The sequence below is a fragment of the Salmo trutta genome, chromosome 15, assembly GCF_901001165.1.
Source record: "Salmo trutta chromosome 15, fSalTru1.1, whole genome shotgun sequence".
NCBI lineage: Eukaryota > Metazoa > Chordata > Actinopteri > Salmoniformes > Salmonidae > Salmo > Salmo trutta.
The window spans coordinates 39,006,572-39,034,180 of NC_042971.1; the positions used below are offsets into that span (position 1 = coordinate 39,006,572).

Here is a 27,609-nt window from a genome sequence, read left to right on the forward strand (position 1 = left end):
GATACCCACCCAGGTCAGCATCCACCAAAATCACATTTCCTATAAGAAAAATGTTCTTACCTTGCTTGTTCTTCATCAGAATACACTGCCAGGACTTCTACTTCAATAACAAATGTTGGTTTGGTCCCAAATAATCCATCGTTATATCCAAACAGCGACGTTTTGTTCGTGAGTTCTAGAATGCTTCTTCCCGGTTTCGCGCATGGCGCATTGGCGTGTCAAAAATGTCTAAATATTCCATTACCGTACTTCGAAGCATGTCAACCGCTGTTTAAAACCAATTTTTATGCCATTTATGTCGTAGAGAAGTGATAATATTCCGACCGGGAGTATGCATTGAGCCTAAACAGCCGAATAAAATTTCTCCTCAGAAGCGACTCATGCACGCGCATCATTCAAAGGTCCTCGGAGCAGCCACTTACAAAAGGCGATAATCTGTTTCAACCTGAGGCTCCCTCGTAAACCTTCAGTTATTTCGCGGGCTCTGAGAGCCTATTGGAGCCCTGGGAATTGTCACGTTACAGCTAAGATCCTTACTTTTCAATAAAAAGATGCAAGACGCACGACTCCTTGTCAGACAGGGTACTTCCTGCTTGAAACCTTGTCAGGTTTTTGCCTGCCATAGGAGTTCTGTTATACTCACAGACACCATTCAAACAGTTTTAGAAAATTCAGTGTTTTCTATCCAAACCTGAACAATAATATGCATATTCTAGCTTCTGAGTTGGTGTAGGAGGCAGTTAAAAATGGGAACATATTTTTCCAAAATTCTCAATACTGCCCCCTAGCCCAGACAGGTTAAACACGTACCATCACACGGGTGTGATCGTTCTATAGTGGTCCTTGAAGTGTACAATCACACCCTTGTGATTAGAACGCTTATTTTGAACGGCCAGTTTCGAATGACGCAACAATCAGCATTTGAGCTGGCCATACTTTTTTCAGAAACTATTTACACAAACACAGTTCTTACAAAGTTATGTCCAGAATGTGAGCATTTTATTTTTGGATGCAATGTTCAGATATTCACAGAAGTATCTATAGCATAAAACAATCATCCAAACTGGAAAAATGTAGGCTACATTTGTCGTAGCGCTAACTGAGGAAAGATTGACGCAACACAAGCGGCCATATTTTATAATTCTGACATAAACTACAATATGAATTAGCTAATAGAAATTACTATTTATAATTAATCACATCACGGGTGAGCTCACCATTGATCGAAATAATTGAGGAAAACACTTTCTATAAATCGAAAGTAATCCGACAATGATTAGTTTCAGCGCACCACCATGCTTTTTTTCCTCACAGAACCCAAAGATAAGAGAAGACAAGATGAGTTTGGTCTGTTAATAGTATGCATGTTGAAGGGGTGTGTCGTCTACCATCGTTCACATCCCACCATTCACTTCATGAAGTTCTAAAAAAATGAGTGAACCCTTACTCACCTCATTTTGTAACATCATCTTTGGTCCGACAGACGATTACGTGAAACCCAGTATGTCAACAAACATGGCTCCACACATAGCTGGAATTAGCTTAGCTCATCATAATCAGTACAACCTTCAAAAAATTATTTTACACACATAATATGTGCCCATTACAATCTATGCAAGAATCGGAATTCATGAGTTTTCACCGGTACTTGAAAAACATGTGAATAAAACAGTAAATATATCAATAATTACCATACAAAACATTTTCTCATAGTCATTTATTGATACAAATGGCGCGTGCAGGCAGTCAATCACGTAACCTCTCACTCCCACTCGGAGCCATTCAGTGTTGTTGTTTATGTATGTAGCTAGTGAGCTAAGCTGTAGCATTAGCAATGTCTTTCAAAAGGAGACAACTCACAAATGCGGAAATTCTGGAGATTTTTTTAAATTCTGACTATGAGTCTGAAAATCAGGAATCAGATTCTGACAGTGACAGTGAGGAGCTGCCCCTCAGCCATTGAGAACCCTGAATCTGAGGACCCCTTGTCCACTGACAAAGTCCCAGTTCCCTTTGAATACGCTGGTGGTGATGGAGGCAGACCAACAGTGGATGAAGTACAGGAGTTATGTGGTAGCTGGAAGGCTGCCAGCCATTTCACCCCTCCTGGCCCTGCTGTTTGCTTTGATGAGTCCCAGTCTGGAGTGCAACGCCCCATGCCATTTCCATCTGAGGCAGAGTGCTTCAAGTTGTTTCTGACAGAGGAGCTGGTGGGAGACATAGCAGAGACCAATCGCTATGCCTTGGAGCTACAGGAGAAGAGAGAGCCAGGGACAATCACAATTAGTGAAATGGATACCTTCCTGGTGACAGTCCTTCTCATGGGATAGTAAAGAAGAACTCCCTAAGAGAATACTGGAGCACAGATCCAATGTTTGCAACTCCCTTCTTTGCCACCCTCTTTTCCCAAGACTGCTTCCTAGTTCTGCTGCGATGACTGCATTTCATCAACAATGCTACTGCCATCCTAAATGACCCGTTATACAAAATAAGAAATGTCAACAGCTGGCAGTAAAGTGGCATGACAAACGAGACATCCATGTTCCTCTCCACTGTCCATACAGCAATCATGTCGGCCACAGGGAAGGTGGACCACCTGACGGGAGAGAGAAAAATCTAAACAGACTGCGTGCTTGACTATAACCTCAAAATGGGGGTAGTGGATAAGGCAGACATGATAAACAGCTTTGTGGAATGCACTCAGAAAACGACCAAGTGGTATAAGAAGATATTTTTCCATCTGATCAACGCAGCCCTCACCGCCAACTAACAAGTGAGATGATTACTGAACAAGGGATTTTTTTGTAATTGGACATACAGTTCACATGCAAATCACATACAGAAACTATTAACGTAATAAGGCACTTACTTTGATAGAAACGCAGTCTGGATTTGAACCTGGGTGTCTGTAGTGACGCCTCTAGAACTCAGATGCCGTGCCTAAGACAGCTGCACCACTTGGGAGTCGTAAGTCCAGGGTAGCTTCAAAATACAACACATGCTAATACTTCTCTGACGCAATTAGCATTGTTTTCCAGAGTTAATAGCAGAATGTAGCTAGCTACCTAAGCATTGGGTATAACACCATAAAGGTTATGAAATGAGAAACGTTACCTCGTGTGTCTGCGGTTATAAGGAATATACACAAAAATATTATGCAACAGTAGAAACGGCATAACACGACATGCAGAAACAATTATAACATAATAAGGCACTTACTTTGATAGAAACGCACACATTTACAAAGTTATTATTGGTAACGAAAACAACTATGACTGCGATGCAGGCGAAAGACGGAAAATGTGAACACGTGTCTGCAGGACGGGAGATGAGCAAATGTCTGCAGACTTGAACTGCACAAACAATTGGGACACACCTCAATTCAAACTGTTCTTATAAAATAAAAAATTTGTTAATTAGAAATTGACAAGTTGAAACAGCCTATAAATAAAAACAGGCTCAGTGCCTTGGTTTGAGGGCAGCGCGGATTAAATGTACTCTTGCGTAACAATCACATTCTGGAATGGAGAGAACGCTCTAACATCACGTGCATAAAAAAACTCACGCTGGTGCGACCGTAAGAGATATTTGGAACTCACACATGAAAGGGTTAAAGCTTGGTCGCAAATGGGTCTTCCAAATGGACAATGACCCCAAGCATACGTCCAAAGTTGTGGCAAAATGGCTTAAGGAAAACAAAGTAAAGGTATTGGAGTGGCCAACACAAAGCCCTGACCTCAATCCCATAGAAAATTTGTGGACAGAACTGAAAAGGCGTGTGTGAGCAAGGAGGCCTACAAACCTGACCCAGTTACACCAGCTCTGTCAGGAGGAATGGGCCAAAATTCACCCAACTTATTGTGGGAAGCTTGTGGAAGGCTACCTGAAACGTTTGACCCAAGTTAAATAATTTATAGGCAATGCTACCAAATACTAATTGAGTGTATGTAAACGTCTGACCCACTGGGGATGTGATGAAAGAAATAAAAGCTGAAATAAATAATCCTCTCTTCTATTATTCTGACATTTCATTCTTAAAATATAGTGGTGATCCTAACAGACAGGGAATGTTTACTAGGATTAAATATCAGGAATTGTGAAAATCTGAGTCTAAATGTATTTGGCTAAATTGTATGTAAACGTACGACTTCAACTGTATACATAAGTATGTGGACACAGATTCAAATTAGTGGATCCGGCTATTTCAGCCACAGCAGTTGCTGACAAGTGTATAAAATCGAGCACACCGCCATGCAATCTCCATAGACAAACATTGGCAGTAGAATATCCTTACTGAAGAGCTCAGTGACTTTAGACGTGGCATCATCATAGGATGCCACCTTTCCAACAAGTCAGTTCATCAAATTTCTGCCCAGCTAGAGCTGCCCTGGTCAACTTTAAGTGCTGTTATTGTAAAGTGGAAGCGTCTAGGAGCAATAACGCCTAGCCGCAAAGTGGTAGGCCACACAAACTTACAGAACGGGACAGGCGAGTGCTGAAGCGCGTAGTAGCGCTTCTGTCCTCGGCCGCAACACTCACTACTGAGTTCCAAAATGCCTCTGGAAGCAACGTCAGCACAAGAACTGTTCCTCAGGAGCTTCATGAAATAGGTTTCCATGGCCAAGCTGCGGCACAAAAGCCTAAATTCACCATGCGCAATGCCAAGCATCTGCTGGAGTGGTGTTAATCTCGTCTCCATTGGACTCTAGAGCAGTGGAAATGCGTTCTCTGGAGTGATGAATCACGCTTCACTATCTGGTAGTCCGACGGACCAATCTAGGTTTGGCGGATGCCAGGAGAACGCTACCTGCCCCAATTTGTAGTGCCAACTGTAAAGTTTGGTGGAGGAGGAATAATGGTCTGGGGCTGTTTTTCATGATTCAGGCTGGGCCCCATGATTCGGGCTGGGTTCCAGTGAAGGGAAATCTTAACGCTACAGAATACAATTACATTCTACACAATTCTGTGCTTCCACATTTGTGGCAACAGTTTGAGGAAGGCCCTTTCCTGTTTCAGCATGACAATGCCCCCGTGCACAAAGCGAGGTCCATACAGAAATGGTTTGTCGAGATCACTGTGGAAGAACTTGACTGGCCTGCATAGAGCCCTGACCTCAACCCCATTGGTTTTAAATATACTTAAGTGTCAAAAGTAAATGGAATTGCTAAAAAATCCTTAAGTATCAAAAGTAAAAGTATGAATTATTTCAAATTCCTTATATTATGCAAAGCAGACGGAACAATTTGTATATCTTTTTTTATTTACAGATAGCCAGGGGCACACTCCAACACCCAGACATTAATTTATAAATGAAGCATTTGTGTTTACCTATGTTCTCTTGATAAGTGTGTGAATTGGACAATATTCCTGTCAAAATGTAAAAAGTATTTTTGGGCATCAGGGAAAATGTATGGTGTAAAAAGTACATTGTTTTCTTTAGGAATGTAGTAAATAGCCGGATCCATGTAGTAAAAATTTAGTAAAATATAGAAGTTAATATAAATAGTAAAGTACAGATACCCAAAAAAAGTACTTAAGTAGTGCTTTAAAGTATTTTTACTTAAGTACCTTACACCACTGCCTATAGCCTATTTTATTTTCCCTTAAAATAAGAACTCTACAGTGTAATCCATTTGATCAACTTCATTTGTAGATTCGATTACTAATTGAGTAACAGTAATTAATAAAGTCCAGTTACAGCTTCTTTAGACAAAGCAGAAACGAAAAAGGTAATAATAATATAACCAGCCAGGTTCACAGGTGAAATAATTTGCCATATTCCTAAACAAAAGCACCAGTGCATGAACAATTGTAAAGGATGAATTGCATAAATAAATATTAATGGATATATATTCATGACAAGATATAAAAACAGTAATTTGTTGATTGTATCAGACACTGTGTTGCGCCCTTATACGCGTACCTTTACACATTAATCAATCTCGTCTTCTCTTTATGCTTCGGCTCCACAGTCGGCATACAGCTTCGGGGCTTTGTGTGAGCAAGCCCCACAAACAAATCGGTTGCCCTGCACACAGTTTTCATGGGCCTTGTTTCATGTGCACCTGCCGCAGGTGTCTCATAATCTCTGAAGCGGATGCGTGGCATGGTCTCTCGGAAAGAGTCCACCCCATACCTATCAGACCAAAAAGACTCCACTTCCATGCTCTTTCTGCTGTATGCCCCACGGATATATGAGTGCAATAAATGCTTTGAGTTCATCCATAGACATGTCCTAGGTCCTAAAATCTGATGTGCTGCAACATCTGCGTGTCACATAAACTCGTCACTCTTTTCTACTCAAACCATGCCTCCCTCCCAGACTCCTGTCTCATCGTGGCAGTTGGGATCACCTTCTCAGTTGGCTCTGTTCTGTGTTTTCTGCGGCGAGGCTCAGGCATTGGAGGCGGAGGCTCGAAGTCAATATCAGAATCAGATGAAGACTCTTCATCATCAACGTTGATTTTAAGTTCGATATCTGATCCGACTACAACTCATCTAAATTCTGCAGCATTTGCAATGCTGTCAGTGCATCCATTCTATTGGTTTGGCTTGCTATTGTGAACTACACACATTGAATGTTGTAACTCCAAGGGGTAATTCTATACCATGGTCAGCCTTTCATAATAAAATAATTAGACTGCCCACAATTCTTCATCATCATTACACTATTGTTCTAAATTCAATCACCCTCATCACCCTCCTCATCATTCAGTTCATGCAACACGTCACATGCACCTTTATCAGTTTCTAGCTGAATCTATTGCCCATTCATCCAATGACGACAGAATAGCATTGTTTAATTTTAAGTGTATTATGTTACTAGTTTTTGCTTAGTTGCCAGAGCAATGCTGCCTCGCGAATGGTCATGTGCTGAATGCATGGACAGCACGGATATTCTTGGGAAAAGTGTTTTTTTTGTTATTTGACAAACATAAGTGTCATAGAAACTGCAGAATATGCTCTTTCTGATAATATACTGAACCAAAATATAAACGCACTTTGTAAAGTGTTGGTCCCATGTTTCATGAGCAGAAATAAAAGATCCCAACATTTTCAAGAGCGTGCAAAACTTTCATCAAGGCAAAGGGTAGCTACTACTAGCTACTTTGAAGAATCAAAACTTAAAATTTGTTTAACACTTTTTTGGTTACTACATGATTCCATATGTGTTATTCTACAATGTAGAAAATAGTAAAAATAAAGAAAAACCCTTGAATGAGTAGCTGTGTTCAGACCTTTGACTGGTACTGTAGAAATCAACATGTTTCACCTGCATGTGACTCTGAAGGAGGATTTGATAAAGTGATTGTCCTTTCCATGCATCTGTCAATTACATGATGCACCCTTCACTTCATGCACAATTTGATAACAGGTAAGCCTAATATTGTCACTTATCAGATTATTGTCAATTGAATCTTGTCTATAGCAGTAGCGGTCAGTGCCGTTTATGATGATTGAGGACAATTTATTTTTCATGAGCATGGCCTTATTTCTATTACAGCATGTTGGATGATTGTCATTAATACTCCATTCACCCAGTTCAATGTAACACTGTAGTTTAGGCTACTACATGGTACATGAATTTTCCCTATACCCATCATGTGGTTGCTACAACCTAGCCTATGAATGAAGGTTTACAACGTAGGTGCACACAGGTCGATTTTCTTTTGAGATGACAGACAGTGACACATTCAATGCCGCCTTGCACAATCTTGCCTGCATCTAGCTTATCTAGGATCATTAGATCATTAGTCCAACAGTCCTTGTTTCGTTTGCTTCCATTTAAGTAACATTTTTCAACAGAATCGTCGGAATGACTACACCCCTGATCATAGCAGCGACGTTATATTCATTCTAGCTTCTATGCACTCTCCTCCTCTCACCTTTTCCCTTCATTTGTGGACTTCAATGAACAACACATCAGCTGTATGTGACCAGGCAAAAAAACTTTTCCAAGCCAAAACATATCATAACCGCTACACACAGCCTAGATCGTTGTCCCCAAATTAGCTAAAGTAACATCCTAGTCAACATACAGTTGAAGTTGGAAGTTTACATACACCTTAGCCAAATACATTTAAACTCAGTTTTTCACAATTCCTGACATTTAATCCTCGTAAAAATGTCCTGTTTTAGGATCACCACTTTATTTTAAGAATGTGAAATGTCAGAATAATAGAAGAGAGAATGTTTTATTTCAGCTTTTATTTCTTTCATCACATTCCCAGTGGGTCAGAAGTTTGCATACACTCAATTAGTATTTGATAGCATTGCCTTTAAATTGTTGAACTTGAGTCAAACATTTTGGGTAGCCTTCCACAAGCTTCCCACGTTAAGTTGGGTGAATGTTGGCCCATTCCTCCTGATAGAGCTGGTGCCTCCTTGCTCGCACACGCTTTATTAGTTCTGCCCACAGATTTTCTATGGGATTGAGGTCAGGGCTTTGTGATGGCCACTCCAATACCTTGACTTTGTTGTCCTTAAGCCATTTTGCCACAACTTTGGATGTATGCTTGCGGTCATAGTCCATTTGGAAGACCCATTTGCGACCAAGTTAACTTCCTGACTGATGTCTTGAGATGTTGCTTCAATATATCAACATCATTTTCCTCCCTCATGGTGCCATTTATTTTGTGAAGTCCACCCACCTGCAGCAAAGCACCCCCACAACATGATGCTACCTGTCATGACTTCCTCTGAAGTCGGTCCCTCTCCTTGTTCGGGTGACATTCGGCGGTCGACGTCACCGGTCTTCTAGCCATCGCCGATACACCTTTCATTTTCCATTTGTTTTGTCTTGTCTTCCCACACACCTGGTTTCAATTCCATCATTACATGTTGTGTATTTAACCCTCTGTTCCCCCCATGTCCTTGTCCGGAATTGTTTGTTGTAAGTGCTTGTGCACGTTATGCTGGTGGTTGACGGGTTTTATACCCATTTGATTTATTGTTCTGTTAACCTCTTACATCTAGATGTGCCGCTAGCGGAACGCCTCGCCAATATCCAATGATAGAGCGTGGCGCGAATTACAAACTCCTCAAAAATCAAAAAACTTCTATTTTTCAAACATATGACTATTTTACACCATTTTAAAGACAAGACTCTCCTTTATCTAACCACATTGTCCGATTTCAAAAAGGCTTTACTGGCTGTTGACTAGGTGGGACGATTTCGTCCCACATACCCGAGAGAGGTTAAACTGCGCCGTTGTATATCAGTTTTTGCACTCCTGCGCCTGACTTCTCTACCGCCAGTATGCTGCTCTTACACTACCACCCTCGTGCTTCACGGTTGTGATGGTGTTCTTTGGCTGAATCCCCTTTTTTGCTCCAAACATAGCGATGGTCATTATGGCCAAACAGTTCTATTTTTGTTTCATCAGACCAGAGGACATTTCTCCAAAAAGTATAAGCTTTGTCCCCATGTGCAGTTGCAAATCGTAGTCTGGCTTTTTTATGGCAGTTTTGGAGCAGTGGCTTCTTTCTTGCTGAGCGGCCTTTCAGGTTATGTCGAAATAGGACTCGTTTTACTGTGGATATAGATACTTTTGTACCTGTTTCCTCCAGCATCTTCACAAGGTCCTTTGCTGTTGTTCTGGGATTGATTTGCACTTTTCGCACCAAAGTACGTTCATCTCTAGGAGACAGAACTCGTTTCCTTCCTGAGTGGTATGACGGATGCATGGTCCCATAGTGTTTATACTTGCGTACTATTGTTTGTACAGATGAACATGGTACCTTCAAGCGTTTGGAAATTGCTCCCAAGGATGAACCAGACTTGTGGAGGTCTACCATTTTTTTCTGAGGTCTTGGCTGATTTCTTTTGATTTTCCCATGATGTCAAGCAAAGAGGCACTGAGTTTGAAGGTAGGCCTTGAAATACATCCACAGGTACACCTCCAATTGACTCAAATGAAGCTTCAAAAGCCATGACATTGTTTTTTGGAATTTTCCAAGCTGTTTAAAGGCAGAGTCAACTTAGTGTATGTAAACTTCTGACCCACTGGAGTTGTGATACAGTGAATTATAAGTGAAATAATCTGTCTGTAAACAACTGTTGGAAAAATTGCTTGTGTCATGCACAAAGTAGATGTCCTAACCGACTTGCCAGAACTATAGTTTGTTAACTTCACTAGGATACGACGCTAGCGGCCACTTGGCCAACATCCAGTGAAATTGCAGAGCGCCAAATTCAAAAACAGAAATACTCATAAAAATTCTGAAAACATACAAGTGTTATACATAGGTTTAAAGTTTAACTTCTTGTGAATCCAACCACTGTGTCAGATTTCAAAAAGGCTTTACGGCGAAAGCATACCATGCGATTATTTGAGAACATCGCCCAGCAGACAAATCATTACAAACAGTCACCAGCCAAGTAGAAGAGTTACAGCAGTCAGAAATAGAGATAAAATTAATCACTTACCTTTGATGATATGGTTGCACTCAGAAGACATTCATTTACTCAATAAATGTTTGTTTTGTTCGATAAAGTCTCTCTTTATATCCAAAAACCTCAGTTTTGTTCGCATGTTTTCTTCAGTAATCCACAGGCTCAAACACAGTCACAACAGGCAGACAAATAAACAAAATTGTATCCGTAAAGTTCATAGAAACATGTCAAACAATGTTTATATTCAATCCTCAGGTTGTTTTTAGCCTAAATAATCAATAATATTTCAACCGGACAATAACGTCGTCAATATAAAAGGTAAACAAGAAAGGCGCGCTCTCGGGATTGCGCATGAAAAAGCTCTGTGACACTTTAGGGTCCAGTCATTCAGACTGCTCTTACTCCCTCATTTTTCAGAATACAAGCCTGAAACAATTTCTAAAGACTGTTGACATCTAGTGGAAGGCATAGGAACTGCAATTTGAGCCCTAAGTCAATGGATACTGTAATGGCATTGAATAGAAAACTACAAAAAGAAAACAAATCCTACTTCCTGGATGGATTTTTCTCGGGTTTTTCACCTGCCAAATCAATTCTGTTATACTCACAGACATTATTTTAACAGTTTTGGAAACTTTAGAGTGTTTTCTATGCAAATCTACCAATTATATGCATATCCTAGCTTCTGGGCCTGAGTAGCAGGCAGTTTAATTTGGGCATGTTTTTCATCCAAAATTCTGAATGCTGCCCCCTACCCTAGTGAAGTTAACCAGAAATTTGTGGAGTGGTTGATAAATTAGTTTTAATGACTCCAACCTATGTGTATGTAAACTTCTGACTTCAACTGTAGCTAATAGAACTAATGCATTAGTAAACCCACTACAATCATGTAGTAACGTTACAGGGTATAGTCAGTAAGCAGTTACACCGGAGGGCCCCGGGGGCAATAAATTCATAAAACCATCTCTCTCTCTCTCTCTCTCTCTCTCTCTCTCTCTCTCTCTCTCTCTCTCTCTCTCTCTCTCTCTCTCTCTCTCTCACACTTCTTTTTCATTTTTGAAGAAATACATTTTTTTAAAACTGTTCAACTATTGTCTTTCTTTCTCTTTGAGTCAAATTCTCACCACATTTTATGCACTGCAGTGCTAACTCGCTGTACCTTATACTTTCAGTACTAGATGCATTCTCTGATCCTTTGATTGGGTGGACAACATGTCAGTTCATGCTGCAAGAGCTCTGATAGGTTGGAGGACGTCCTCCAGAAGTTGTCATAATTACAAAGTTAAATGTAAAAGAGAATGGTATCAACCCGCAAGGCTCACAGTCAAATTATTTGCAAACTCATCATTACACTATTGTCTTTCTAAATTAAATCAACCTCTTCACCCTCCTTATCATTCAGTTAGGTCTCATTTAAATTCAGTTGTGAAGTAAGGTGCACAATTATCGCCCATTCATTCATTTGTTATTCATTCAGTGAGGAGAGAGAGACGCATTAGCGCCTTGCTGGGTAGCAATGTCCTAGAGCACATTGTCTTGGCGGGTTAAGTTGGGAATAGGTGTACAAAAAGCAGGTAAAAAGGCTCTAAATACTTTTATGTTTGTGATTTCAAAATTCGGACAAATGAGCAGTGTAAAATACAAACATTTAGGAAGTCAGGGAAGGATCAGGACATAGATTTTTTGGAGGGGCAGATTTATTTTATTTACAAAATCAAACGTCATTGGCCGTTCTAGTGTTAACCAGTCTAGGCCATTTGATTTCAATATCTTAACAAAGTGATCAGGCTATGTTGTTCAAACAGTTGGAGACTGATAGATGTTCTTCATAACAGTTCAACTGTTCTAACTTGTTAGCAAGAAAATATATCCAAGTTGGCTAGACTTTAAATATAAAGATTAGCTGGCTACTTACTAGCATGTGGGCTTGTGCTTGAGAGACTGTTTGAGACCAGTGTTCATTTTCTATAATGCCTGCTACAAGAAGTTGGTCATTATTAGTGGATGTGCATTGTGCATGGTTCTGGTTAAATTTGTAACAACATTTTTATTTTCATAAACTTGAAAGCCAGATCAACGAATATTGCACAAAAGCAGGTTAAACTATTTTTGATTACATTAATAGTGGATATTATGGTTATATTTAAGCTAGGTATAATTGTACATGCAGTGTATTGACCTTTAATTGTGCAACAAAGCTTATTTAGAGAAAACGTTTAAAATAATCTTTATATACAGTGCATTCGGGAAGGTATTCAGACACGTTCCCTTTTTCCACATTTTGTTACGATACAGCCGTATTCTAAAATGTATTAAATTACTTTTTTTCTTAATCAATCTTTCACATAATACCCCATAATGACAAAGCGAAAACAGGTTTTTAGACATTTTTACAAATTTCTTAAAAATAAAAACTGAAATACCTTATTTACATAAGTATTCAGACCCTTTGCTATGTAACTCGAAATTGAGCTCAGGTGCATCCTGTTTCCATTGAACATCTTTGAGATGTTTCTACAACTTGATTGGAGTCCACCTGTGGTAAATTCAATTGATTGGACATGATTTGGAAAGGCACACACCTGTCTATTAAAGGTCCCACAGTTGACAGTGCATGTCAGAGCAAAAACCAAGCCATGAGGTCGAAGGAATTGTCCGTAGAGCTCCAAGATTGGATTGTGTCGAGGCACAGATCTGGGGAAGGGTAGGAAAACATTTCTGCAGCATTGAAGGTCCCCAAGAACACATTGGCCTCCATTATTCTTAAATGGAAGAAGTTTGGAACCACCAAGACTCTTCCTAGAGCTGGCCACCCCGGCCAAACTTAGCAATCGGGGGAGAAGGGCCATGGTCAGGGAGGTGACCAAGAATCCGATGGCCACTCTGACAGAGCTCCTCTGCAGAGATGGGAGACCCTTCCAGAAGGACAACCATCCCTGCAGCCCTCCACTAATCAGGCCTTTATGGTAGAGTGGCAAGACGGAAGCCACTCCTCAGTAAAAGGCACATGACAGCTCGCTTGGAGTTTACCAAAAGGCACCTAAAGGACTCTCAGACCATGAGAAACAAGCTCTGTTCTGATGAAACCAAGATTGAACTCTTTGGCCTAAATGCCAAGCGTCACGTCTGGAAGACACCTGGCACAATCCCTACGGTGAAGCATGGTGGTGGCAGCATCATGCTGTGGGGATGTTTTTCAGCGGCAGGGACCGGGAGACTAGTCAGGATAGAGGGATCCTTGATCAAAACCTGCTCTAGAGCACTCAGGAACTCAGACTGGGGTGAAAGTTTACCTTCCAACATTACAACGACCCTTAGCACACAGCCAAGACAACGCAGGAGTGGCTTCGGGACAAGGCTCTGAATGTCCTTGAGTGGCCCAGCCAGAGCCAGGACTTGAACCCAATCTAATATCTCTGGAGAGACATGAAAAAAAACAGCTGTGCTGTGAGTTTCCTTCTCCTCTCTCTCTTTTATTCCTTTCTTGAGCACACTGAGGGGCTGTCAACAGTTTAGTGAAATATGTTTAGTTGTGCTAAACATGTTAATGTCGATGTTTCTGAACAGATTTCACTTGGTTTCCAAAATTACCTCAAAATGGCAGCAGTTTTACAGGCGCCCAACCAATTGTGTTATTATGTGTGTTTTTTTCACGTTATTTGTAACTTATTTTGTACATAATGTTTCTGCAACTGTATCTTAAGGCAAAAAAGAGCTTCTGGATATCAGGAAAGCAATCACTCACCTTGGATTAGACAAAGATGTTTTCTACAACAAGGAGGATGCACAGGACATTCTCCAAACACCCGACAGGGCCGACATCCCCGTTATTTGCAAGAGGAAGCAACGCAGGTACAGAGGACAAAGAGCCGGCTACCTCAACAGGACAAGGTGTAGGCGAGTGGGAAAGCTGCCGTTACCGTCAATACTGCTCGCCAACGTGCAATCATTGGACAATAAATTAGACAAGGTACAATCACGAATATCCTACCAATGGGACATCAAAAACTGTAATATCCTATGTTTCACAGAATCGTGGCTGAATGACGACATGGATATTCAGCTAGCGGGAAATACGCTGCACCGGCAAGATAGAACAGCACACTCCGGTCAGACGAGGGGGGGGGGGGGGGGGGGGGGGGGGGGGGGGTCTGTGCATATTTGTAAACGACAGCTGGTGCACAAAATCTAAGGAAGTCTCTAGATTTTGCTCGCCTGAAGTAGAGTATATTGTGATAAATTGCAGGCCTAGAGAGTTTTCAGCTATACTTTTTGTGGCTGTTTGTTTACCACCACAGACAGATGCTGGCACTAAGACCGCACTCAGTCAGCTGAATAAGGAAATAAGCAAACCAGAAACCACTCACCCAGAGGCGGCACTCCTAGTGGCCGGAGACTTTAATGCAGGGAAACTTAAATCAGTTCTACCAAATTTCTATCAACATGTTAAATGTGCAACCAGGGGGAAAATAATTCTAGATCACCTGTACTCCACACACAGAGATGCGTACAAAGCTCTCCCTCGCCCTCCATTTGGTAAATCCCACCACAACTCTATCCTCCTGATTCCTGCTTACAAGCAAAAACTAAAGCAGGAAGAACCAGTGACTCGCTCAATACGGAAGCGGTCAGATGAAGCAGATGCTAACCTACAGGACTGTTTTGCTATCACAGACTGGAACATGTTCTGGGATTGTTCCAATGGCATTGAGGAGTACACCACATCAGTCACTGGCTTTATCAATAAGTGCATCGAGGACGTGATCCCCACAATGACTGTACGTACATACCCCAACCAGAAGCCATGGATTACAGGCAACATTCACACTGAGCTAAAGGGTAGAGCTGCCGCTTTCAAGTTGTGGGACTCTAACCCGGAAGCTTACAAGAAATCCTGCTATGCCCTGCGACGAACCATCAAACAGGCAAAGCGTCAATACATGGCTAAGATTGAATCATACTACACCGGCTCCGACACTCGTCTTATGTGGCAGGGCTTGCAAACTATTACAGACTACAAAGGGAAGCACAGCCGCGAGCTGCCCAGTGACACAAGCCTACCAGACGAGCTAAATCACTTCTATGCTCGCATCGAGGCAAGCAACACTGAGGCATGCATGAGAGCATCAGCTGTTCCGGACAACTGTGTGATCACGCTCTCCGTAGCCGACGTGAGTAAGACCTTTAAACAGGTCAACATACACAAGGCTGCGGGGCCAGGCAGATTACCAGGATGTGTGCTCCGGGCATGTGCTGACCAACTGGCAGGTGTCTTCACTGACATTTTCAACATGTCCCTGATTGAGTCTGTAATACCAACATGTTTCAAGCAGACCACCATAGTCCCTGTGCCCAAGAACACAAAGGCAACCTGCCTAAATGACTATAGACCCGTAGCACTCACGTCCGTAGCCATGAAGTGCTTGGAAAGGTTGGTAATGTCTCACATCAACACCATTATCCCAGAAACCCTAGACCCACTCCAATTTGCATACTGCCCAAACAGATCCACAGATGATGCAATCTCCATTGCACTCCACACTGCCCTTTCCCACCTGGACAAACGGAACACTTATATGAGAATGCTATTCATTGTCTACAGCTCAGCGTTCAACACCATAGTACCCTCAATGCTCATCACTAAGCTAACAATCCTGGGACTAAACACCTCCCTCTGCAACTGGATCCTGGACTTCCTGACGGGCCGCCCCCAGGTGTTGAGGGTAGGTAGCAACACATCTGCCACGTTGATCCTCAACACTGGTGCTCCCCAGGGGTGCGTGCTCAGTCCCCTCCTGTACTCCCTGTTCACCCACGACTGCATGGCCAGGCACAACTCCAACACCATCATTAAGTTTGCAGACGACACAACAGTGGTAGGCCTGATCACCGACAACAACGAGATAGCCTATAGGGAGTAGGTCAGAGACCTGGCTGGGTGGTGCCAGAATAACAACCTATCCCTCAACGTAACCAAGACTAAGGAGATGATTGTGGACTACAGGAAAAGGAGGGCCGAGAACGTCCCCATTCTCATCAACGGGGCTGTAGTGGAGCAGGTTGAGAGCTTCCTTGGTGTCCACATCAACAACAAACTAGAATGGTCCAAACACTCCAAGACAGTCGTGAAGAGGGCACGACAAAGCCTATTCCCCCTGAGGAAACTAAAAAGATTTGGCATGGGGCCTGAGATCCTCAAAAGGTTCTACATTTGCAACATAGAGAGCATCCTGACTGGTTGCATCACTGCCTGGTACGGCAATTGCTCGGCCTCTGACCGCAAGGCACTACAGTGCGTACGGCCCAGTACATCACTGGGGTTAAGCTGCCTGCCATTCAGGACCTCTCCACCAGGCGGTGTCAGAGGAAGGCCCTAAAAATTGTCAAAGACCCCAGCCACCCCAGTCATAGACTGTTCTCTCTACTACCGCATGGCAAGCGGTACCGGAGTGCCAAGTATAGGACAAAAAGGCTTCTCAACAGTTTTTAACCCCAAGCCATAAGACTACTGAACAGGTAATCAAATGGCTACCCGGACTATTTGCATTGTGTGCCCCCCCCCAACCCCTCTTTTACGCTGATGCTACTCTCTGTTTATCATATATGCATAGTCACTTTAACTATACATTCATGTACATACTACCTCAATTGGGCCGACCAACCAGTGCTCCCGCACATTGGCTAACCGGGCTATCTGCATTGTGTCCTGCCACCCACCACCCGCCAATCCCTCTTTTACGCTACTGCTACTCTCTGTTCATCAGATATGCATAGTCACTTTAACCCTATCTACATGTACATACTATCTCAATCAGCCTGACTAACCGGTGTCTGTATGTAGCCTCGCTACTTTTATAGCCTCGCTACTGTATATAGCCTGTCTTCTTACTGTTGTTTTATTTCTTTACTTACCTATTGTTCACCTAATACCTTTTTTGCACTATTGGTTAGAGCCTGTAAGTAAGCATTTCACTGTAAGGTCTACACCTGTTGTATTCAGCGCACATGACAAATAAACTTTGATTTGATTTGATTAAGCGATGGGTAGCTGTAGGAGCAGGGTTGGAGAGCACATTGCATACAGACTTTGGGCGGTATATCACCTGTCGTGCAGCGAGCCTGCTCCTCAAACAGTGTTTGATGCATGGAGTGAATTAAGTGTTCTTATATTTATTTCTCAGCTGCTCATATTAAGTACATGCTCTGCTATGAAACCAAAGTAGCCTACCCAGCATCATTGAAAAACGGACTGGCTGGAAAGCACGAGGCCTCCATTCACTATTCCAGTGCATACAGATGACATCTTTTTTTCCCCTGCCCCTGTTCCTGCCCATTTGATAATGGCTTTCTAAATCTAAACTAATTGTACATATTAGTTAACACAAGATTACATTGAGAATAGCCTCATGGGTGAAAATATGATCATTTGATGAGAGAACAGCTGTGCAGCCTGAGGCAAGGAACAGAGCGCAAGTTTCTTTTGCAATTTTCTAAAATCATCAATAGCCTATAGTCACATCATGCAGACCATATATGTTTTGATTTCTAAGACATTCTAAAGTTCGTATCATTCACAACTAAAGTTAACAAATAACTCTAAATCTGGTGTATAGGACTTACTTCAAATTATCACTTTTACACTCAATTCATATGCGCACTCATTCCCGGAATGGGGAAAATATCCTTTCTATTTTATTCAGCCAAGTTCAATTCTATTCTTCTTGCTATAAAATCATATAATATAACATAATGGCACAGGATTTATAAGCATATCCTGTCTGCTAAATGAACAAGCGTGCTTATGGTCATCTAAGCATGCCTATGGCATGGCATATAGCCAGAGAACATACAGTAGGCCAACTCATATTCTGTTCTTCTGAAATACATTTTCTTCATATCATAATGTTTCTTTAGACCTGACTAAAATAAATCATGGATTTACTGTGAAGGTCTATATTAAATTGATTTATTCAACTTTTTTCAAATGTAGATGTTCCAAAGGCACGCATCAGACTCTTGCAGCTTGTATGTGTGGAGGCCTGGAAATGCTAAACATGTTTATGTTAATTAGCAGTAAATTACAGTGAGATCGGTAGTCTTTTGCATGACAATAACCGTCTGACAAAATGTCATGACCACAACATCCCTATAATCTGAGTGAGACTGACTAACAAAATCAATGGGGGCCCCCTGGCCAGTAATTCGACCATGATTACTACATTTAGATAGCTGGCCCTAGACTAACTTACCAATCAAAAAAATGTGAGCTGACATTGGCTAATTGAGTGACTATCAGTGACTGACATAACAAGATAAAATTGCATCTTGTGTATTCTACCATTGCAACAGTAAATTGAGACCCCGACTGAGTTTAAAAATAATAAACATATTTTAAATTGATCTGACGGCCGCATGAGCCGCCAGTTGCCAATCCCTGATCTAAACAAAGTGAACAGGCTATGTTGTTCAAACAGTTGGAGACAGACAGGAGGGTGTATTCATGACTGTTCTACATGTTAGTTAACCAATAAACAAATCAACTATGATTTCATTTGTTGACTAGATTTTAAATAGATTTTAAATACAGTCAGGTCCATAAATATTTGGACATTGACCAAGTTATTATTATTTTAGCTGTCTACATATTGTCAGCATATTAGAGTTGAAATTAAATAATGAATATGAGTGCAGACTTTCAGTTTTAATTTGAGGGTATTTACATCCATATCGTGTGATCTGTGTAGGAATTACAGCACTTTTTTGTGGTCCCCCCCTTTTTTAAGGGACCAAAAGTAATTGGACAATTGGCTGCTCAGCTGTTCCATGGCCAGGTGTGTGTTGTTTCCTCATTAGTTCATTTAAACATAAGTAGATAAAAGGTCTAGAGTTGATTTGAGGTGTGGAATTTGCATTTGGAATCTGTTGTTGTTAACCCTCAATATGAAGTCCAAAGAGCTGTTACTGCCAGTGAAGCAAGCCGTGATTAGGCTGAAAAATCTAAACAAAGCCATCAAAGAGATAGCAAAAACATTAGGTGTGGCCAAATCAACTATTTGGTACATTCTTAAAAAGAAAGAACGCGCTGGTGAGCTCAGGAACACCAAAAAGCCCGGAAGTCCACGGAAAACAACTGTGGTGTATGACCGAATAATTATTTACCTGGTGAAGAAAAACCCCTTCACAACTGTTGGCCAGATCAATAACACCCTCCATGAGGTAGGCATATCTGTGTCAAAGCCAACAATCAAGAGAAGATTTCACCAGAGTAAATACAGAGGGTTTACCACAAGATGTAAACCATTGGTAAGCCTCAAAAACAGGAAGACCAGACCAGAGTTTGCCACAAAAACATCTAAAAAAAAAGCCTGTACAGTTCTGGAACAACATCCTATGGACAGATGAGACAAAGATCAACTTGTTCCAGAATGATGAGAAGAGAAGAGTATGGAGAAGGGAAGGAACTGCTCATGATCCGAAGCATACCACCTCATCTGTGAAGCATGGTGGAGGTAGTGTTATGGCGTGGGCATGTATTGCTGCCAATGGAACTGGTTCCCTTGTATTTATTGATGATGTGACTGCTGACAAAAGCAGCAGGATGAATTCTGAACCCCAGCATCTGGTGATGTCTATGGGTTCCAGACTTCTGTCAGTCATTGACTGCAAAGGATTTGCAACCAAGTATTAAAACTCACAATTTCATTTATGATTATGTTAGTTTGTCCAATTACTTTTGAGCCTCTAAAATTGGGGGGCTATGTATAAAAATGGTTGTAATTCCTACAATTCCTATAATTTTGACAAAGAAACTTCTACATTTAAAGCACATCTTGATTGTTTCCTTTCAAATCCATTTTCGTGGTGTACAGAGCCAAAGTTATGCAAATTGTGCCACTGTCTAACCTCTCTGGTACATGTGGGACGAACTCGTCCCACCTACGTAACAGCCACTGAAATCCAGTGGCGCGATTTTTGAATCGTTAGAAATGCTATAACTTCAATTTCTCAAACATATGACTATTTCACAGCTATTTAAAGACAAGAATCTCGTTAATCTAACCCCACTGTCCGATTTCAAAAAGGCTTTACAACAAAAGCAAACATTAGATTATGTTAGCAGAGTACCCAGCCAGAAAAAATCAGACACCCATTTTTCAAGCTAGCATATCATGTCACATAAACCCAAACCACAGCTAAATGCAGCACTAACCTTTTATAATCTTCATCAGATGACACACCTAGGACATTGTGTTATACAATACATGCATGTCTGTTCAATCAAGTTCATATTTATATCAAAAACCAGCTTTTTACATTAGCATGTGACGTTCAGAAAAAGCATAACCACCGCAAACTTCCGGTGAATTTACTAACAGTTTGCTAAATTACTCACGATAAACGTTCACAAAAAGCATAACAATTATTTTAAGAATTATAGATACATTACCCCTCTATGCACTCGATATGTCCGATTTTAAAATAGCTTTTCGGATGAAGCACATTTTGCAATAATCTAAGTACATAGCCCGGCATTACAGGGCTAGCTATTTAGATACCCACCCAGGTCAGCATCCACCAAAATCACATTTCCTATAAGAAAGATGTTCTTACCTTGCTTGTTCTTCATCAGAATACACTGCCAGGACTTCTACTTCAATAACAAATGTTGGTTTGGTCCCAAATAATCCATCGTTATATCCAAACAGCGACGTTTTGTTCGTGAGTTCTAGAATGCTTCTTCGCGGTGTCGCGCATGGCGCATTGGCGTGTCAAAAATGTCTAAATATTCCATTACCGTACTTCGAAGCATGTCAACCGCTGTTTAAAACCAATTTTTATGCCATTTATGTCGTAGAGAAGTGATAATATTCCGACCGGGAGTATGCATTGAGCCTAAACAGCCGAATAAAATTTCTCCTCAGAAGCGACTCATGCACGCGCATCATTGAAAGGTCCTCCGAGCATCCACTTACAAAAGGCGATAATATGTTTCAACCTGAGGTTCCCTCGTAAACCTTCAGTTATTTCGCGGGCTCTGAGAGCCTATTGGAGCCCTGGGAATTGTCACGTTACAGCTAAGATCCTTACTTTTCAATAAAAAGAGGTAAGACGCACGACTCCTTGTCAGACAGGGTACTTCCTGCTTGAAACCTTGTCAGGTTTTTGCCTGCCATAGGAGTTCTGTTATACTCACAGACACCATTCAAACAGTTTTAGAAAATTCAGAGTGTTTTCTATCCAAACCTGAACAATAATATGCATATTCTAGCTTCTGAGTTGGTGTAGGAGGCAGTTAAAAATGGGAACATATTTTTTCCAAAATTCTCAATACTGCCCCCTATACCAAACAGGCTAAGTACTGATGGACCTGACTGTAGAAAGATTAGCTGGCTGCACACTAGCATGTGGGCTGGTGCTTGAGATATTGTTATTGAACTGTGTTAATTATCTATAAAGCCTGCTACAAGAAGTTGATCATTATTAGTGGATGTGCATGGTTCTGGTTAAATTTGTAAGAAAAATTGCATTTTCATAGACAGATTTAAAAGACAGATCAGTGAAAGTAAATTTGTAAGAAAAATTGCATTTTGTAATAAAAATTGCATTTTCATAGACAAATTTAAAAGACAGATCAGTGAAAGTAAAAAAAAAAAGCAGGTTAAACTATTTTGATAAAATAATGAAATTATTAGTGGGTCTTATGGTTGTGAAAGGCTTATATTTAGCATAGGTATAATTTCACAAGTCCTGAAATCATTAGATTATTTCAGAAGGTTTGAAATGCAGTGGATTGACCTTTAATTGTGCAACAAAGCTTATTTAGAGAATAAAAAAATATATACATATATTATAATATATAAATATAATATATACCGTGAATCGTCCATAAGTTTAAAAAAATTGAGGTGTGATTTTTAGGCCACATCGCCCAACCCTATTTGCAATGCTAATGTGATGTCAAACTGTGCATACATTAGCTGGCAGACAGAGAAAGTATGGTCATTTACTAAGTGCCCCCGGCTTTAAAATGTGGTTTTACGTGAAGTGTAACAGCTAGAAATTGGTTGTATATTATCTAGCTACTGTTCCTTAGTAATTCGCACAAATTGGAAGGGAAGGTAAGGGCAATGATTATTCTGAACACTGGAAAATCTTTCTCTGTAAAATATGTATCACAATCATCCGTTGTCAGCTCCTATATTGAGAGGCTGGTGTTTCAGAATATGACAAATAGAAAACAATGATTGTGTCCCAGTGTTTCTAGTCAGCAAATAGAGGGATCAGTGGGGTCATACTAGACAGTAATAAAGTAGCTGAAATGTTGTGTTTGTAGTACTCAAGTGTATTCAGCCAGAAAAGTCTTGGTCGGTCGGTATGTGGGTGGTATGGATGAAATATCTTTTTAAAAAATCAACCAAGTTTCAATACCGGTAATAATTCATATATATCCAGAGAGTCCCAGGAAATACCGCAAAAATCGGAAATGCCCATTTAAGGTGTTTAAAACAAACATATTGTCACTATGCCAGGGTTCTCCCTAAATAAGAGGGGCATTGCACCACCTTGTCGTCTTGGCAATAAACAAATGAAACTGATATTTAGTAATGATAGAGTAACTATCTTTGTTCACCAGTGCAGTAGGCTATGTCGACACAGAGTGCTCAGGAGCTCACTTTGTGCGTTGTCGAATCATTCTAACTTTGTAACGGCAGTCAAACATAAGTCAAATGACCTAAGTTGCTAAACTTGCTAGATAACCTCCTTCAATGAATGACAGAATATCTCCTATATTTAGAAAAATCAATTTTTGTAAAACATTTTTTACTAGGCACGTCAGTTAAGAACAAATTCTTATTTACCTTGCCAAACCCATCCCTAACCCAGACGACGCTGGGCCAATTGTGAACAACCCGTTGGGACTCCGGATCATGATACAGCCCGGGATCAAACCCGGGTCTGTAGTGACACCTCTAGCACTGCAATGCAGTACCTTAGACCGCTGCGCCACTCAGGATCCCTTGGTGATTATAGAGATAGCAGATCAGCTCAAGAATAACAGGGAGATGAATATGGAGATAACAGATCAGCTCAATAATAACAGGGAGATGAAGTTGAAATTTCAAGGAATCTTAACGGGGACCAACACTGTTTAAAAAAAATATCCATATCTACTCTCATACCGTTTGTTGATCACACATTCTCTACCGAAGGTCTCATATGGGCAGCACGTATGAGACAGCACAGAGAAGCTGGGGAAATGTTCTAGCAGTATTTTTATATGCATAGGAGAGAGACGTGCTTTGATAATGCAACCTATGGATTACAGAATAAAGTTAGGAGTTTTCATGGGACACAGGAGTCAGGATTTTGAGTATCAGTGGCATTAGGACTGGACAGAAAAATAGCCTTGGCTATAGGACAGGAGATATCATTTCCCCTCATGCCTCTGAATTGTTAACAGACTTCATGTCTGTGACAGAGATGCCTATGTAGTGAATTGTGCATAGGCCTATGAAATGTGTGACTAAAGACTCACAATGACAGCTCAAAGAGGCACGTGTTCTTTTCCAGACTATACTGTAGAGCTTTCCTGTAGGGTTTATCAGCTGCCTTCAGTTTACGTGTGCAGTCCGGCAGTGTCAATTATGCGTGCGCTTTGAATTTATGGCGATTTTGTGTGAAGTAAATACGCTAGGCTAAAGGCTTCCATGCAACAACCTGTTTGGATAATGTGCTATATTTTATGTTTTTGATAATCTGATACTGCGCATGTTGTGTATTTTGTGGAATTGCATTAATGCCGACATTGGGGAAATTATTTGTAATTTCCTGGGTCTTGTCCTTTCTTTTTTTCTGGAAATATGAAGTGTTCCCGAGGATCCCGGTTACCCATGCTAGTCCCTAGTGGGTGGTGCTTCCTCCTCTCCAGCCCTGTGGAGTTTTGTTTCATTTTATGTTTAAATTTTTTTTTCTGTGTTTATGCCTCAGTAGTGGAATCACTTGGGAAGTCTTTCATATCCCCACTCTGTGCTGTCCTGATGGCTGTCAGAGTAATAGTATGTGAGGTGGATTGTGGGGTTATTTCCCTGGAGTGAAAATACAATTGTTGCATCAGTCAGTCAGTCAGTGCCTTCCCAGCCTGCATCTTAACACTTTGGAGTTAAACTTAGTCAGGATGCCCTCGTGCACCGGAATTCTGAATCACTTCTACCCACCACCTACAGCTATTGTATATGTGCTATACAGCAGCGGTTCCCTAACTTTTCCAAACCTGAGACCACCAAATCACAGCCAAAAGCTCTTGAAGACCACCATTCACGAATTCGCAGATTTCTTTTTACATAAAATATATTGGTGGTCAAATTTGGAGTCAGTTTTATCAGTGAATGCAACAATAATTTTGTTATTATTATTGTAAACCATTTGCATTGTGAAAATTAATGTAAAATTGCTTACACTGTGTGCACAATTATTAGGCAAGTTGTATGTTTGATGATTCATTTTATTATTGAACAACTACAGCGCTCTCGGTCAATCCAAAATGTTAATAAACCTCAAACCTGAATATTTAAGAAAGTAAAAGTGAGGTTTTGGCTTTCTTTGGAGAATATCTATGTGTGCACAATTATTGGGCAACTATTAGTGTGCAGAATTATTATGCAACTAAATGAAAAACAAAAAGTTCCCCATCTCACTTGTTTATTTTCATCTGTTAAAGTGAGAATAATAAACAAACAACTCAAAATGTATAAACAAACATTTCTGACATTTAAAAAAATCTGTGACCAATATAGCCACCCTTCTTTTCAATAACAGTCATAAGCCTTCCATCCATGGAGTCTGTCAGTTTCTTGATCTGTTGACGATGAACTTTTTGTGCAGCAGCAACCACAGCCTCCCAGACACTGGTCAGAGAGGTGTACTGTTTTCCTTCACGGTAAATCCTCCGTTTAACAAGGGACCACAAGTTCTCAATAGGGTTTAGGTCAGGTGAGGAAGGGGGCCATGTCATTATTCTTTCATCTTTAAGGCCTTTACTGGCTAGCCACGCAGTGGAGTACTTCGATGCATGCGATGGAGCATTGTCCTGCATAAAAATCATGGTCTTCTTGAAAGATGCAGACTTTTTCCTGTACCACTGCTTGAAGAAAGTGTCTTCTAAAAACTGCCAGTAGGTTTGGGAGTTGAGTTTGAGTCCATCTTCAACCTGAAAAGGTCCAACTAGCTCATCTTTAATAATACCACCCCATACCAGTACCCCACCTCCACCTTGCTGGCGTCTGAGTCGAAGTGGAGCTCCGTGCCCGTTACTGATCCAGCCACGGGCCCATCCATCTGGTCCGTCAAGAGTCACTCTCATCTCATCAGTCCATAAAACCTTTGAAAATCTGTCTTCAGATATTTCTTGGCCCGGTCTTGACGTTTCAACTTATGTGTCTTGTTCAGTGGTGGTCGGGTTTCAGCCTTCCTTACCTTGGCCATGTCTTTGACCACTGAACACCTTGTACTTCTGGGCACTCCAGGTAGGTTGCAGTTTTGGAATATGACAGCACTGGAGGATAATGGGTTTCTGGTAGCTTCACGTTTGATTCTTCTCAAATCTTTGGCAGTTAATTTGCGTCTTTTTTTCTCAACACGGTTCTTGCGACCCTGTTGACTATTTGCAACAAAACGTTTGATGGTTCTGTGATCACACCCCAATATCTTAGCAATTTCAAGAGTGCTGCATTCCTCTGAAATACTTTTTACAATTTTTGACTTTTCAGAGTCAGTTAAATCTCTTTTTTGGCCCATTTTGCCTGAGGAAAATAAGCTGCCTAATAATTATACACACCTTGATATAGGGTGTTGATCTCCTTAGGCCACACCCCCCCTCATTACACAAATACACATCACCTGATATGCTTAAATCCAATAAGCATTCCAGTTTATACAGTTGGAGTTGGGAAATATGCATAATAATGATGATATGGTCAAAATACTGACTTGCCTAATAATTGTGCACACAGTGTATTTATTTATTTTTATTTAACCTTTATTTAACTAGGCAAGTCAATTAAGAACACATTCTTATTTTCAATGACGGCCTAGGAACGGTGGGTTAACTGCCTTGTTCAGGGGCAGAACGACAGATTTTTACCTTGTCAGCTCAGGGATTCAATCTTGCAACCTTACGGTTAACTAGTCCAACGCTCTAACCACCTGCTTTACATTGCCCTCCACGAGGAGCCTGCCTGTTATGCGAATGCAGTAAGAAGCCAAGGTAAGTTGCTAGCTAGCATTAAACTTATCTTATAAAAAACAATCAATCAATCATAATCACTAGTTAACTACACATGGTTGATGATATTACTAGTTTATCTAGCCTGTCCTGCGTTGCATATAATCGCTTAGGTACACGTTGCTCCAACCATAAACATCAATGCCTTTCTTAAAATCAATACACCAGCATATATTTTTAAACCTGCATATTTAGTTAATATTGACTGCTAACATGAATTTCTTTTAACTAGGGAAAATGTGTCACTTCTCTTGCAAACAGAGTCAGGGTATATGCAGCAGTTTGGGCCGCCTGGCTCGTTGCGAACTGTGAAGACTATTTCTTCCTAACAAAGACAGCCGACTTCGCCAAACTGGGGTTGATTTAACAAAAGCGCATTTGCGAAAAAAGCACAATCGTTGCACGACTGTACCTAACCATAAACATCAATGCCTTTCTTAAAATCAATACACAGAAGTATATATTTTTAAACCTGCATATTTAGCTAAAAGAAATCCAGGTTAGCAGGCAATATTAACCAGGTGAAATTGTGTCATTTTGCGTTCATTGCACGCAGAGTCAGGGTATATGCAACAGTTTGGACCGCCTGGCTCGTTGCGAACTAATTTGCCCGAATTTGACGTAATTATGACATAACATTGAAGGTTGTACAATGTAACAGGAATAACGTTTTGTTTTCGAGATGATAGTTTCTGGATTCGACCATATTAATGACCTAAGGCTCGTATTTCTGTGTGTTATTATGTTATAATTAAGTCTGATTTGATAGAGCAGTCTGACTGAGCGATGGTAGGCAGCAGCAGGCTTGTAAGCATTCATTCAAACAGCCCTTCGCGATGCATTGCACTGTTTATGACTTCAAGCCTGTCAACTCCCAAGATTAGGCTGGTGTAACCGATGTGAAATGGCTAGCTAGTTAGCGGGTGCGCGC

At 40.9% G+C, this 27,609-nt stretch overlaps 1 protein-coding gene and 1 long non-coding RNA gene across 2 annotated transcripts in view; one reads left to right on the plus strand and one right to left on the minus strand.

Moving 5' to 3' along the window:
- LOC115148983 (neurite extension and migration factor-like) overlaps positions 1 to 27,609 on the plus strand; it is an 84,430-nt gene that overhangs the window by 37,328 nt on the left and 19,493 nt on the right. The window lies entirely within an intron of this gene.
- LOC115148984 (uncharacterized) lies at positions 25,422 to 26,416 on the minus strand. Its single transcript, XR_003866773.1, has 2 exons — positions 26,232 to 26,416; positions 25,422 to 26,196 (listed from the first exon to the last, which is right to left on the minus strand). It is a non-coding gene; the product is annotated as an uncharacterized LOC115148984 (long non-coding RNA).